Source organism: Scyliorhinus canicula, chromosome 13 (genome assembly GCF_902713615.1).
Source record: "Scyliorhinus canicula chromosome 13, sScyCan1.1, whole genome shotgun sequence".
Classification (NCBI taxonomy): domain Eukaryota; kingdom Metazoa; phylum Chordata; class Chondrichthyes; order Carcharhiniformes; family Scyliorhinidae; genus Scyliorhinus; species Scyliorhinus canicula.
In genome coordinates this window covers 36,538,411-36,552,637 of record NC_052158.1, presented here as the reverse complement: position 1 = coordinate 36,552,637, position 14,227 = coordinate 36,538,411, and the positions used below count along the sequence as shown (strand labels likewise).

At 44.2% G+C, this 14,227-nt stretch overlaps 1 long non-coding RNA gene across 1 annotated transcript in view; it reads left to right on the top strand.

Annotated features, from left to right (window-relative positions):
* Positions 1 to 14,227, top strand: part of LOC119975793 — a 19,588-nt gene extending 5,361 nt beyond the window's left edge. Inside the window, exon 2 of the long non-coding RNA XR_005462803.1 lies at positions 12,711 to 14,227. This is a non-coding gene — a long non-coding RNA (uncharacterized LOC119975793). The remainder of the gene's footprint in view (positions 1 to 12,710) is intronic.

Sequence of the window (14,227 nt, the reverse complement as noted above, 5' to 3'; positions counted from 1 at the left end):
TTCAGAATTCAGAATCCCTCTATCTGCCTCACTTGAATGAAATGAAATGAAATGAAAATTGCTTATTGTCACGAATAGGCTTCAATGAAGTGACTGTGAAAAGACCCTAGTCGCCACATTCCGGCACCTGTCCGGGGAGGCTGGTACTTGCAGTCACACACTGCTGTCTCTGACTAATGGCCAAATTTGAAATGCTTAATCTGTGGGATGTTATTCCCTCCTGAAACATGGAACATAGAACATTACAGCGCAGTAGAGGCCCTACGGCCCTCGATGTTGCGCCGTCCTGTGAAACCCCTCTAAAGTCCCTCTACACTACTCCCTTATCGTCCATATGCCTATCCAATGACCATTTGAATGTGTTTAGTGTTGGCAACTCAAGTACTGTTGCAGGCAGGGCATTCCATGCCCTTACTACTCTCTGAGTAAAGAACCTACCTCTGACATCTGTCCTATATCTATCTCCCATCAATTTAAAGCTATGTCCCCTCGTGCTGGACATCACCATCCGAGGAAAAAGGCTCTCAATGTCCATCCTATCTAATCCTCTGATCATCTTGTATGCCTCAATTAAGTCACCTCTTAACCTTCTTCTCTCTAATGAAAAATGCCTCAAGTCCTTCAGCCTTTCCTCATATGATCTTCCCTCCATAACAGGCAACATCCTTGTAAATCTCTGTACCCTTTCCAATGCTTCCACGTCCTTCCAATAATGCGGCGACTAGAATTGCACGCAATACTCCAAATGCAGCCGCACCAGAGTTTTGTACAACTGCAACATGACCTCATGGCTCTGAAACTCAATTCCTCTACCAATAAAAGCTAACACACCGTTTGCCTTCTTAACAACCCTCTCAACCTGGGTGGCAACTTTCAGGGATCTATGGACATGGACACTGAGATTTCTCTGCTCGTCCACACTACCAAGAATCTTACCATTAGCCCAGTACTCTGTCTTCCTGTTATTCCTTCCAAAATGAATCACCTCATACTTTTCTGCAATATACTCCATTTGCCACCTGTCAGCCTAGCTCTGCAGCTTATCTATGTCCCTCTGTAACTTGTAACATCCTTCTGCACTGTCCACAACTCCACCTACTTTAGTGTAATCTGCAAATTGATTCACCCATTCTTCTACACCCTCCTCCAGGTCTTTTATAAAAATGACAAACAGCAGCGGCACCAAAATAGATCCTTATGGTACACCACTAGTAACTGGACACCAGTCAGAACATTTCCCAACAACCACTGTCTTCTGTCAGCTAGCCAATTTCTGATCCAAACTGAATCCCGTGCCTCTGTATTTTCTGCAATAGCCTACCGTGGGGAACCTTATCAAACACTTTACTGAAATCCATATACACCACGTCAACTACTTTACCCTCATCCACCTGTTTGGTCACCTTCTCGAAGAACTCAATGAGGTTTGTGAGGCACGACCTACCCTTCACAAAACCATGTTGACTATCTCTAATCAAATTATTCCTTTCCAGATGATTATACATCCTATCTCTTATAACCCTTTCCAAGACCTTTCCCACAACAGAAGTAAATCTCACTGGTCTATAGTTACCGGGGTTATCTCTACTCCCCTTCTTGAACAAGGGGACAACATTTGCTCTCCTCCAGTCTTCTGGCACTATTCCTGTCGACAAAGATGACTTAAAGGTCAAAGCCAAAGGCTCAGCAATCTCCTCCCTAGCTTCCCAGAGAATCCTAGGATAAATCCCATCCGGCCCAGGGGACTTATCTATTTTCACACTTTCCAGAATCGCTACCAGCTCCTCCTTATGAACATCAAGCCCATCTAGTCTAGTAACCTATAGCTCAGTATTCTCCATGACAACTTTGTCTCTTTCCTGTGGGAATACAGATGAAAAATACTCATTTAGCACCTCTCCTATCTCCTCGTACTCCACGCACAACTTCCCACTACTGTCCTTGACTGGCCCTACTCTTACCTTAGTCATTCTTTTATTCCTGACATATCTGTAGTGTCCAGTTAACTCTCCCTCTCCTTCTCCCTGATATGCCACAGTGTCCTAAGCTTGGACTCCAGCTCATCAATTCTGAGCTAAAGTCAAATTAGGAATAGCAGGATATATTAGATGAATACATAGCTGAAGAGATGGTGTGACCGGGAGGGTGCAAATTACTGGGGCATTAGGATCAATTGTGCTGTTGGTGGGAGCAGTACAATCTGGATGGGTAACATCTGGGAAGGAGCAGGAGTGAAGTCCTAGGGGAATATTTCCGCGTGTATCTGGGGATCAAAAAAAATAAAGCGGTGGGAGATAGATTCCTGACATGGAGTCGGAGGACGGGGAATCAGGACAAAAGCGAAAGACAGAAAAGGGAATAAGAAAAGTGATAGGCAGAGAAACAAAGGGCCAGATTCAAACGGGGCCACAGGGAAAATAATGGGAACAAGACAAGAAATGTTAAAAAGACGAGCGTGAATATTTTGCGCCTTAATGGGCGGAGCATTCACAAAAAAGTGGATGAATTAATCGCACAAATTGACGTAAAAGGGTATGATATAGTCACGGTTACAGAGACATGGTGGAGGGTGACCAGGTATGGTACTGAACATCCAGTGGCATTCAGTATTTAGGAAGTACTGACAAAAAGGAAAAAGACGGTGGAGTTAAAATGCTGGGTAAATAGGAAGGATATTAGGTCCAATAATGAGCGTCTGGGCAGAGCTGAGAAAAACCAAGGGACAAAAACTGTTCATAGGGATTGTTCATAGACCCCAAAACTGTAGTGGTGATGTTGGGAATGGCATAAAGCAGGACATGAGAGACTCATGTGATAAAGGAACTTCTGTAATTATGGGTAATTTTAATCTGCACATGCATTGGCAAACTAAATTAGTCACAATACCATAGAGGAGAGATTCCTGGAGTGTTTGCAGGTTGGTTTTCTGGATATATCTGTTGAGGAACCAACATGGAGAATCGGCCATCCTAGATTGGGTATTGTGCAATGAGAAAAGAGTTATTGGGAGTGCAGTGCAAGATTCCTTGGGGATAGGTGACCATGACAGGATATAATTTTTCATCAAGGTGGAGAGTTACTTTGTTGATTCTGAGAGTACGGTCCTGAATCTTAATGAAGGAAATTAGATGATTCCCGTACCAGACTCCCCGGACAGGCGCCGTAATGTGGCGACTAGGGGCTTTTCACAGTAACTGCATTGAAGCCTACTCGTGACAATAAGCAATATTCATTTCCATTTCATTTCATGATGTGAGGCACGGGTTGGCTACAAAACATTTAGAAATGTTACTGAAAGGGGTCTCTGTGGATAGGCTGTGGTAAACATTCAAGAAGCACATGGGTGATCTGTAACAACTGTTTATTCCTGTAAAGACTCCGTCCAATTCTCCCAGTTCCCTCATCCTCATCGTATATGTTCCGATGATGCCACTTTCCAAAACAGCGCCACTGACATGTCTTCATTCTTCTTTAATCGTGGTTTCCCACCCACTGTGGTCGACTGGGCTCTCAACCATTTCTGACCCATTTCCCACACCTCTGCTCTCACCTGTTCCCCTCCAACCCAGAACCAGACTAGGGTCCCCCTTGTCCTCACATTTCACTCCACCATCCTCTGCATTCAAAGAATCATCCTCCACCAGTTCCGCCAACCCCAGCATGACTCCATCAAAAAATACATATTTCCCTTACTTCCCCGTCAACATTTTTCAGGGACCGTTCGCTGCAGGGTACATTGGTCCATTCCTCTATCACAGCCAACACGTCACCTTCTTTCCACAGCACTTTCCCATGCAATCGCAGAATGTTTGACACCTACTCCTTTACCTCCTCGCTCCTCAACACCCAAGGGCCTAAACTTTATTTTCAAGTGAGGCAGCACTTCCTCTCTTGATCTATTGCTTTTGCTGGTCCCAATGAGGTCTACTCTGCATTGCAGAGACTAAATGCAGACTAGTTGACTGCTTTACAGAACACCTTCGGTCCATTCACAATCAGGGCTCAGACCTTCCTGCCGCTTACCATTTGTCCACATATCTGACTTTTGCCTGTTGCAATGACCCAGTGAACACAGCCCAAACTGGACGAACAGCACCTCATCTTCTGATCAGGCATGTTACAGCCTCCCGAACTTAACATTGAATTGACCTACTTCAGACTGTGAACTCTCTGTCCTCCACCTTCCCCCCATTTTTATTTCTATCAATGTATTTTCATTTTTTCGATCGTTCTGTATTTCCCGCATCGTTGCCCCCCCCCCCCTCCCCCCCACAGTCCAAAGATGTGCAGGTTAGGTGGATTGGCCATGCTAAATTGCCGTTCGTGTTCAGAAAAAGAGGTTGGGTTGGCTTACAGGGTGGAGGTGTGGGCATGGGTAGGATGCTTTTTCAATGGGCCTGTGCAGACTCGATGGGCCGAATGGCCTCCTTCTGCACTGTAAGTTCTGTGAGTCTCTCCTTGTACAGTCCATTTCCTCATCCACACAGGAAACAAGTGCCTCATACCTGTTTGACATGGTCAAGAACTGGGGCTCCGCCATTTCAGAATTTATAATCCCTCTATCTGCCTCACTTGCAGTCACACATTGCTGTCCCTGTCTAATGGCCAAATTTGAAATGCTTAATCTGTGGGGTGTTATTCCCTCCTGAACCATAGAACATTACAGCGCAGTACAGGCCCTTCGGCCCTCGATGTTGCGCCGTCATGTGAAACCACTCTAAAGTCCCTCTACACCAGGGGTGGGAAAACTTTTCCGTGCAAGGGCCACATTCAGAAATTCACAATTTTAAAGGGCCGCATAGTATATTAAGTAAAATAATTACTTCACCCGGTTATGATTCTGGGCGCCTCATATAGAACATAGAACAGCACAGCACAGAACAGGCCCTTCGGCCCTTGATGTTGTGCCGAGCAATGATCACCCTACTCAAGTCAACGTATCCACCCTATACCAGTAAGTAACCCAACAGCCCCCCCCCCCCCCCGCCCATTAACCTTAAAAAAAAAATTTTGTTTTCAAATTTTTTTTATTTTTTATTTAATTTTTTTATGACTTGGTGGGCCGCATAAAGACCTTTGGCGGGCCGCATGCGGCCCGCGGGCCGTAGTTTTCCCACCCCTGCTCTACATTATTCCCTTATCGTCCATATGCCTATCCAATGACCATTTGAATGTGTTTAGTGTTGGCAACTCCACTAGTGTTGCAGGCATGGCATTCCACAACCTTACTATTCTCTGAGTAAAGAACCTACCTCTGACATCTGTCCTATATCTATCTCCCCTCAATTTAAAACCATGTCCCTTCGTGCTGGACATCACCATCCGAGGAAAAAGGCTCTCAATGTCCACCCTAGCTAACCCTCTGATCATCTTGTACGCCTCAATTAAGTCACCTCTTAACCTTCACTCTAATGAAAACAGCCTCAAGTCCTTCAGCCTTTCCTCATATGATCTTCCCTCCATAACAGGCAACATCCTTGGAAATCTCCTCTGTACCCTTTCCAATGCTTCCACATCCTTCCAATAATGTGGCGACCAGAATTGCACGCAATACTCCAAATGCAGCCACACCAGAGATTTGTACAACTGCAACATGACCTCATGGCTCCGAAACTCAATTCCTCTACCAATAAAAGCTAACACACCGTTTGCCTTCTTAACAACCCTCTCAACCTGGGTGGCAACTTTCAGGGATCTATGGATATGGACACTGAGATCTCTCTGCTCGTCCACACTACCAAGAATCTTACCATTAGCCCAGTACTCTGTCTTCCTGTTATTCCTTCCAAAATGAATCACCTCACACTTTTCTGCATTAAACTCCATTTACCACCTGTCAGCCCAGCTCTGCAGCTTATCTATGTCCCTCTGTAACTTGTAACATCCTTCTGCACTGTCCACAACTCCACCTACTTTAGTGTCACCTGCAATTTTACTCACCCATCCTTCTATGCCCTCCTCCAGGTCTTTTATACAAATGACAAACAGCAGCGGCCCCAAAACAGATCCTTGTGGTACACCACTAGTAATGGACACCAGTCAGAACATTTCCCATCAACCACTGTCTTCTGACAGCTAGCCAATTTCTGATCCAAACTGCTAAATCACCCTGAATCCCGTGCCTCTGTATTTTCTGCAATAGCCTACCGTGGGGAAACTTATCAAACGCTTTACTGAAATCCATATACACCACATCAACTGCTTTACCCTCATCCACCTGTTTGGTCATCTTCTCTAAGAACTCAATGAGGTTTGTGAGGCACGACCTACCCTTCACAAAACCATGTTGACTATCTCTATTCAAATTATTCCTTTCCAGATGATTATACATCCTATCTCTTATAACCCTTTCCAAGACTTTTCCCACAACAGAAGTAAGGCTCACTGGTCTATAGTTACCGGGGTTATCTCTACTCCCCTCTTGAAGAAGGGGACAACATTTGCTATCCTCCAGTCTTCTGGCACTATTCCTGTCGCAAAGATGACTTAAAGATCAAAGCCAAAGGCTCAGCAATTTCCTCCCTAGCTTCCCAGAGAATCCTAGGATAAATCCCATCCGGCCCAGGGGACTTATCTACTTTCACACTTTCCAGAATCGGTAACACCTCCTCCTTATGAACCTCAAGCCCTTCTATTCTAGTAACCTGTATCTCAGTATTCTCCTCGACAACTTTGTCTCTTTCCTGTGTGAATACAGACAGAAAATACTCATTTAGCACCTCTCCTATCTCCTCGGACTCCACGCACAACTTCCCACTACTGTCCTTGACTGGCCCTACTCTTACCTTAGTCATTCTTTTATTCCTGACATATCTGTAGTGTCCAAGTAACTCTCCCTCTCTCTGATATGCCACAGAGTCCTAAGCTTGGACTCCAGCTCATCAATTCTGAGCCAAAGTCAAATTAGGAATAGCAGGATATATTAGATGAATACATAGCTGAAGAGATGGTGTGACAGGGAGGGTGCAGATTCCTGGGGCATTAGGATCAATTGTGCTGTTGGTGGGAGCAGTACAAACTGGATGTGTAACATCTGGGAAGGAGCAGGAGTGAAGTCCTAGGTGAATATTTCTGAGAGTATCTGGGGATCGAAAAAAATAAAGCGGTGGGAGGTAGATTCCTGACATGGAGTCGGAAGAGGGAGAATCAGGACAAAAGCGAAAGACAGAAAAGGGAATAAGAAAAGTGATAGGCAGAGAAACGAAGGGCCAGATGCAAATGGGGCCACAGGGAAAATAATGGGAACAAGACAAGAAATGTTAAATAGACGAGCGTGAATGTTTTGCGCATTAATGGGCGGAGCATTCACAATAAAGTGGATGAATTAATCGCACAAATTGACGTAAAAGGGTATGATATAGTCACGGTTACATAGACATGGTGGAGGGTGACCAGGGATGGTACTGAACATCCAGTGGTATTCAGTATTTAGGAAGTACAGACAAAAAGGAAAAAGACGGTGGAGTTATAATGCTGGGTAAATAGGAAGGATATTAGCTCCAACAATGTGAGTCTGGGCAGAGCTGAGGAAAACCAAGGGACAAAAACTGTTCATAGGGATTGTTCATAGACCCCAAAACTGTAATGGTGATGTTGGGAATGGCGTAAAGCAGGACACGAAAGACCCATGTGATAATGGAACTTCTGTAATTATGGGTAATTTTAATCTGCACATGCGTTGGCAAACTAAATTAGTCACAATACCATAGAGGAGGGATTCCTGGAGTGTTTGCAGGTTGGTTTTCTGGATAAACCTGTTGAGGAACCAACATGGTGAATAGGCCATCCTAGATTGGGTATTGTGCAATGAGAAAAGAGTTATTGGCAGTGTAATGCAAGCTTCCTTGGGGATAGGTGACCATGACAGGATATAATTTTTCATCAAGGTGGAGAGTTACTTTATTGATTCTGAGAGTACGGTCCTGAATCTTAATAAAGGATATTAGATGATTCCCGTACCAGACTCCCCGGACAGGCGCCGTAATGTGGCGACTAGGGGCTTTTCACAGTAACTGCTTTGAAGCCTACTCGTGACAATAAGCAATTTTCATTTCCATTTCATTTCATGATGTGAGGCACGGGTTGGCTACAAAACATTTAGAAATGTTACTGAAAGGGGTCTCTGTGGATAGGCTGTGATAAACATTCAAGAAGCACATGGGTGATCTGTAACAACTGTTTATTCCTGTAAAGACACCATCCAATTCTCCCAGTTCCCTCACCTTCATCGTATATGTTCCGATGATGCCACTTTCCTAAACAGCGCTGCTGACATGTCTTCATCCTTCTTTAATCGTGGTTTCCCACCCACTGTGGTCGACTGGGCTCTCAACCATTTCTGACCCATTTCCCACACCTCTGCTCTCACCTGTTCCCCTCCAACCCAGAACCAGAATAGGGTCCCCCTTGTCCTCACATTTCACTCCACCATCCTCTGCATTCAAAGAATCATTCTCCACCAGTTCCGCCAACCCCAGCATGACTCCATCAAAAAATACATATTTCCCTTACTTCCCCGTCAACATTTTTCAGGGACCGTTCGCTGCAGGGTACATTGGTCCATTCCTCTATCACAGCCAACACGTCACCTTCTTTCCACAGCACTTTCCCATGCAATCATAGAATGTGTGACACCTACTCCTTTACCTCCTCGCTCCTCAACACCCAAGGGCCTAAACATTATTTTCAAGTGAGGCAGCACTTCCCCTCTTGATCAAATGCTTTTGCTGGTCCCAATGATGTCTACTCTGCATTGCAGAGACTAAATGCAGACTAGTTGACTGCTTTGCAGAACACCTTCGGTCCATCCACAAGTAGGGCACAGGCCTTCCTGCCGCTTACCATTTGTCCACATATCTGACCTTTGCCTGTTGCAATGATCAAGTGAAGCCCAGCCCAAACTGGAGGAACAGCACCTCATCTTCTGATCAAGCATGTTACAGCCTCCCGAACTTAACGTTGAATTGAACAACTTCAGACTGTGAACTCTCTCCTCCACCTTCACCCCATTTTTCTTTTTATCAATGTATTTTCATTTCTTCTGTCGTTCTGTATTTCCTGCATCGTTGTTCCCCCCCCCCCCAAGCCCCCTCACGCATCTGTTCCCTGTTCCCAGCTGCCTTTTGACACACTGCTTACCTTTGTTCAACCAATTACACATTCTAATCTATTGAAATGCCACCATCAGCACCCTTTTTAGCCTTAATCACCCCCATTTACATTCCTGTTGTCTTTCTTTCCATGGCATCTTGGTCAATCTCCACCTATCGCTAGCCCTCTACCCAGTCCCACTGTTATACGCTCCCCTTCCACACCCCACAGCAGTAAAAGTTCTCTCCAGCTTTGACAAAGAGTCTTCCAGACTTAAAACATTAGCTCCCTTCTCTCCAGAGATGCTGGTTTACCTGCTGAGATTGTCCAGTATTTTCTGTTTTTATTTCAGTTTCCAGCATCTGCAGTCATTTGCTTTTATCAAATTGTTTATTCCTGTCTGGCACAAAGTAAGATGGGAATGGTCGCCCAAAAATGGCATACATGGAAATTTAGAGATTGTATTAGATCAAAGGAAGAAGTACATAAATTGGCCGAGAAAAACAACAGACCTGATGATTGGGAGCAGCTTAGAATTCAGCAAATGAGGGATTGATTAAGAAGGGAAATAGAGTAGGAGAGTAATCATAGATCATAGAATTCACAGTGCAGAAGGAGGCGAATGAGCCCATCGAGTCTGTACTGACCCTTGGAAAGAGCACCCTATTCAAGCCCGTGCCTCCACCCTTAACCCAGTAACTACACCTAACCTTTTGGACACTAAGGGGCAATTTAGCATGGCCAATCCACCTAACTTGTGCATCTTTGGACTGTGGGAGGAAACCAGAGCACCCAGAGGAAACCCGTGCAGACATGGGGATAAAGTGCAAACTCCAAACAGACAGTAACCCGGAGCTGGAAGTGAACCTGGGGCCCTGGAGCTGTGAGGCAGCAGTGCTAACCACTGTTCCACTGTGTCGTGGGAACATAAAACTGACTTTCTATAGGTATGTGAAGAGAGAAAAAATTGGGAAAGATAAATGTTGTTCGCGTACAGTCAGAAACAGGGGAATTTGTAACGGGGAACAAAGGAATGGCTGACCACCTTTGGTTCTGTTTCCAGAAAGGAAGACATAAATGAGATACCAGAAACGTTGAGGAACACAGGTTTTATGATAGGGTGGAACTGAAGGAGATCAGTTTTAGCAGTAAAAAGGTGTTGTGGAACTTGATGGGATTGAAGGCCGACAAACCCCAGAGCCTAATAATCTACATCCCATTGTACTTAACAAAGTGGCCCGAGAAATAATGGATGCATTGGTGGCCATCTTTCATATTCTATCGCCTCTGGAACAGTTCTTAAAGTTTGGAGGGTAGCTAATGTAACTCCACTATTTAAAAAAGGAGGCGAGAGAAAACAGCCAATTATAGACCAGTAAACTTGACATTAGTTGTCCGGAAAATTTTAGAATCTGTTGTCAGGTATTCTATAGCAGAGCATTTGGAGAACAGTGGCAGGATCGGACAGAGTCACGATGGATTTATGAGAGGGAAATCATGCTCGACAAATCTACAGAATTTCTTCAAGGCTATAACTAGTACGATTTATTCATAAGAGACTAAAGTGTAAAATTAAAGCACATGGGATTAGGGGTAGTGTATTGAGATGGATAGAAAACTGATTGGCAGACAAGAAATAAAGAGGTATTTTTCCAAGTTGCAGAGAGTGACTAGTGGAATACCGCAGAGATTGGTACTGGGTCCTCAGCTGTTCACAATATATATGAATGATTTAGATCAGGGTACAAAATGTAATATCTGTAAGTTTGCAGATGACATAAAGCTGGGTGGGAGGGTGAGCTATAAGGAGGAAAGGAGGATGTGATTTGGACAAGTTGACTGAGTGGGAAAATGAATGACAGATGCAGTAAAATATGGATGAATGCAAGGTTATCCACTTTGATGACAGAAACGGGAAGACAGATTATTATCTGAATGGCCATAGAGAGGGGAATGTGAACCGAGACCTGGGTGTCCTCATACGTCAGTCGCTGAAGGTAAGCATCCAGGTGCAGCAGGCGGTAAAGAAGGCAAATAGTATATTGGCCTTTATTTCATGAGGATTCAGGTACAGGAGCAGGGGTGTCATGCTGCCATCATACAGGGTCTAGGTGATGCCACACTTGGAATAGTTTTGGTCTTGTTATCTGAGGAAGGATGTTCCTGCTGTAGATAGAGTGCAGAGAAAGTTTCAGACTAATTGCTGGGATGGCAGGACTGACATATGAAGAGAGATTGAGTCAGTTATGATTGCCTTTGCTGGAGGTCAGAAGAATGAGGAGGTATCTCATAGAAACCTATAAAATTCGAACAGGACGAGACTGGCTAGATGCACAAAGTATGTTTCAGATGGTAGTGGTGACCAAAACCAGGGACCACATGAGGATACAGGGTAGACCATTTATGAGATGGAGAAGTTTTTTCACCAGCAATTTGGCAGCCTGTGGAATTTGTTGCCACAGGAAGTAGTTGAGGCCAAAACATTGTATGTTTTCAAGAAGCAGTTATATTTGGCACTTGGGGCAAAGGGGATGCAAGGATATGGGGGAAGATGAGATCAGGCTATTGAGTTGCATGATCGGCCATGATTATAATGAATGGTGAAGCAGGCTCGAAGAGCTGAATGGCCTCCTCCTATTTTCTATGTGTGTGTTCTTATTTCAAGGTTCTTGTTTGAATGAAATGAAAATCGCTTATTGTTACAAGTAGGCTTCAAATGAAGTTACTGTGAAAAGCCACTAGTCGCCACATTGCAGCGCCTGTTTGAGGAGGCTGGTACGGGAATTGAACCCGGGCTGCTGGCCTTGGTCTGCTTTACAAGTCAGTTAGTTAGCCCACTGTGCTAAACCAGCCCCTATGGTATCAAACAGTGAACATTATTCAGTCCCACTCCACACCTGGGTCAAGGACAATGGTGACATATTAATAAATAGTGGGAAATAATATATTAATTTTGAGGTTCCTTTCTTTTGTTTTGACATTTCTGGCTTACAAGTAGAATCGTGTTTCTCCATTTGTATTTTCCAACTCCGATTGCTAGCCTCCTTTTTGTTCTCACTCTGAGTCTCACCTGGCGGTGCAGTGTTGACATGTGCCGATTGAGAAAAATTAGGAAGAGAGCACAGAGGCTGAAGCATCAAAAGAGCATTCTGTGTTTCAGGGTTGAAACCTGAGTCAGTCAGTCAGCTGAGCCAATAGGAGCCCCTATTAAATCATTTCACCTTTCACGTTAATTCGGACCTATTTTGTCAACATAACAGTTTTATTTGGTGATTGTTTTCCTGCAATAAGTGTCTTATTACACTCATCAGCTGAGAGCAGTGGAATAAGGTTTCGACACTCACTTTCAGTGTTCACATAGGTAGATGGAGATCATCAAAGGTCTATTCATTGGAATTAAACTGGTGGTAAAGAACTGATCCTGGCCCAAGTCAACACTCACTGGATAGAGAAAAGATAACTGAATTGAAAAATGTGAGGGATGGATCACATATGTTTGAATTTCAGACAAGTGAGGTATGAGGTTTGAGAATTTGAGGAAACATGTTTTAGAGAAAGTAGAATTGCCGCTTCTGAATTGATATACTGTACTTATAGGCTTTTGTAAACTACTTTTACAGGTTTTGGAAGGGCGCGATTTGGTGCTAGGAAAGAAATTACACCTCCAAACAGAACCTGGCAGAGCTATCACATTCATCAGGCCTGAATAGCATGAGCTATTGAATTTGGCAGGAGAAATATTTGCCTGTTTCGTTTGTGAAAAAGGATGTCGAACATCAGTGTGACTGGAAACGCACAATGACGCAAACCACAGAGTCGGAGTGATCTAGTGCACTGTATGTGCTTTAATCAGTTACACAACATGAGAAAATATATTACATAATTCAGAGTGGGCAGGACCAGTATATGTGTTTTGTGTGTGGACAAGACTTCCGTTGATTGTTCAGCCTGGAGGAATACAAGGGCACATGCACCACAGGGAGACTGTGGAAATGTGGGGACTGTGGAAAGGGATTCAGTTATCCCTCCAAACTGGAAACTCATCGACGGAGCCACACTGGGGAGAGGCCTTTCACCTGCTCCCTGTGTGGGAAGGGATTCACGGAGTTATCCAAGCTCCATGTGCATGTGAGAGTTCACACTGGAGAGAGGCCGTTCACCTGCTCCATGTGTCAGAAGGGATTCACTCAGTTATCCACCCTCCTGGCACACCAGCGTGTTCACACTGATAAACGGCCTTTTAAATGCTGTGAATGTGAGAAGAGCTTTAAAAGCACAAGTGAAGTGCTGACACACCAGCGCACTCACTCTGGGGAGAGACCGTTCATGTGCTCAGTGTGTGGGAAGGGATTCACTCAATCGTGCTCCCTCATGCGACACCAACGAGTCCACACCGGGGAGAGACCATTCACCTGCCCTGTATGTGGCAATGGGTTCAGTCATTCATCAACTCTATTGAAACACCAGCTCGTTCACACTGGGGAGCGGCCATTCACCTGCACTGTGTGTGGAAAGGGATTCACACGTTCATCCAACCTGTTGATACATCAGCGTATTCACACTGGGGAGAAACCATTCACATGTTCCATATGTGGAAAAGGATTTGCACAATCACAACATCTGCTAAGACACCAGCGAATTCACATGTGATGCAGTGTTTTGGATTGTGCCCTTCGCAACATTATTTGTTTGTTTCTGCTGCTGGTAACACCCACTATAACTGCTGTAGTTTTATGTTCGGGTTATCTGTAAAATACATCTGGTTTGCTGGAATAACAGTGCGTATTGCATTATTTAGTTCTCCAAGGTAAGCGGATGCTAATCAATAATTAAAACATTAAATGCTAAGTAGGTTCTTCACATCTTTGGAGATAGGAATAGAGCAAACATTTTAGGTCTGTGACCTTTCATGTGTACTCATAAAAGTGAGAAGTGTATTAGTGTTGAGCAAGGGATATGTTTAGCAATGCTGAGAAGAAAGTTTGTGACAGAGTGAAAGATGGGAGAGTTTGAAAGATAGGAAAGATCTTCTGGGGCCAAGGGAATGGTGATGGGACAAGAAAAAAAACAAAAGAAACACAATTTATGCCTACATGTGTGATACTAACCAAAAAAAAAATAAAGAAAACAAAATATA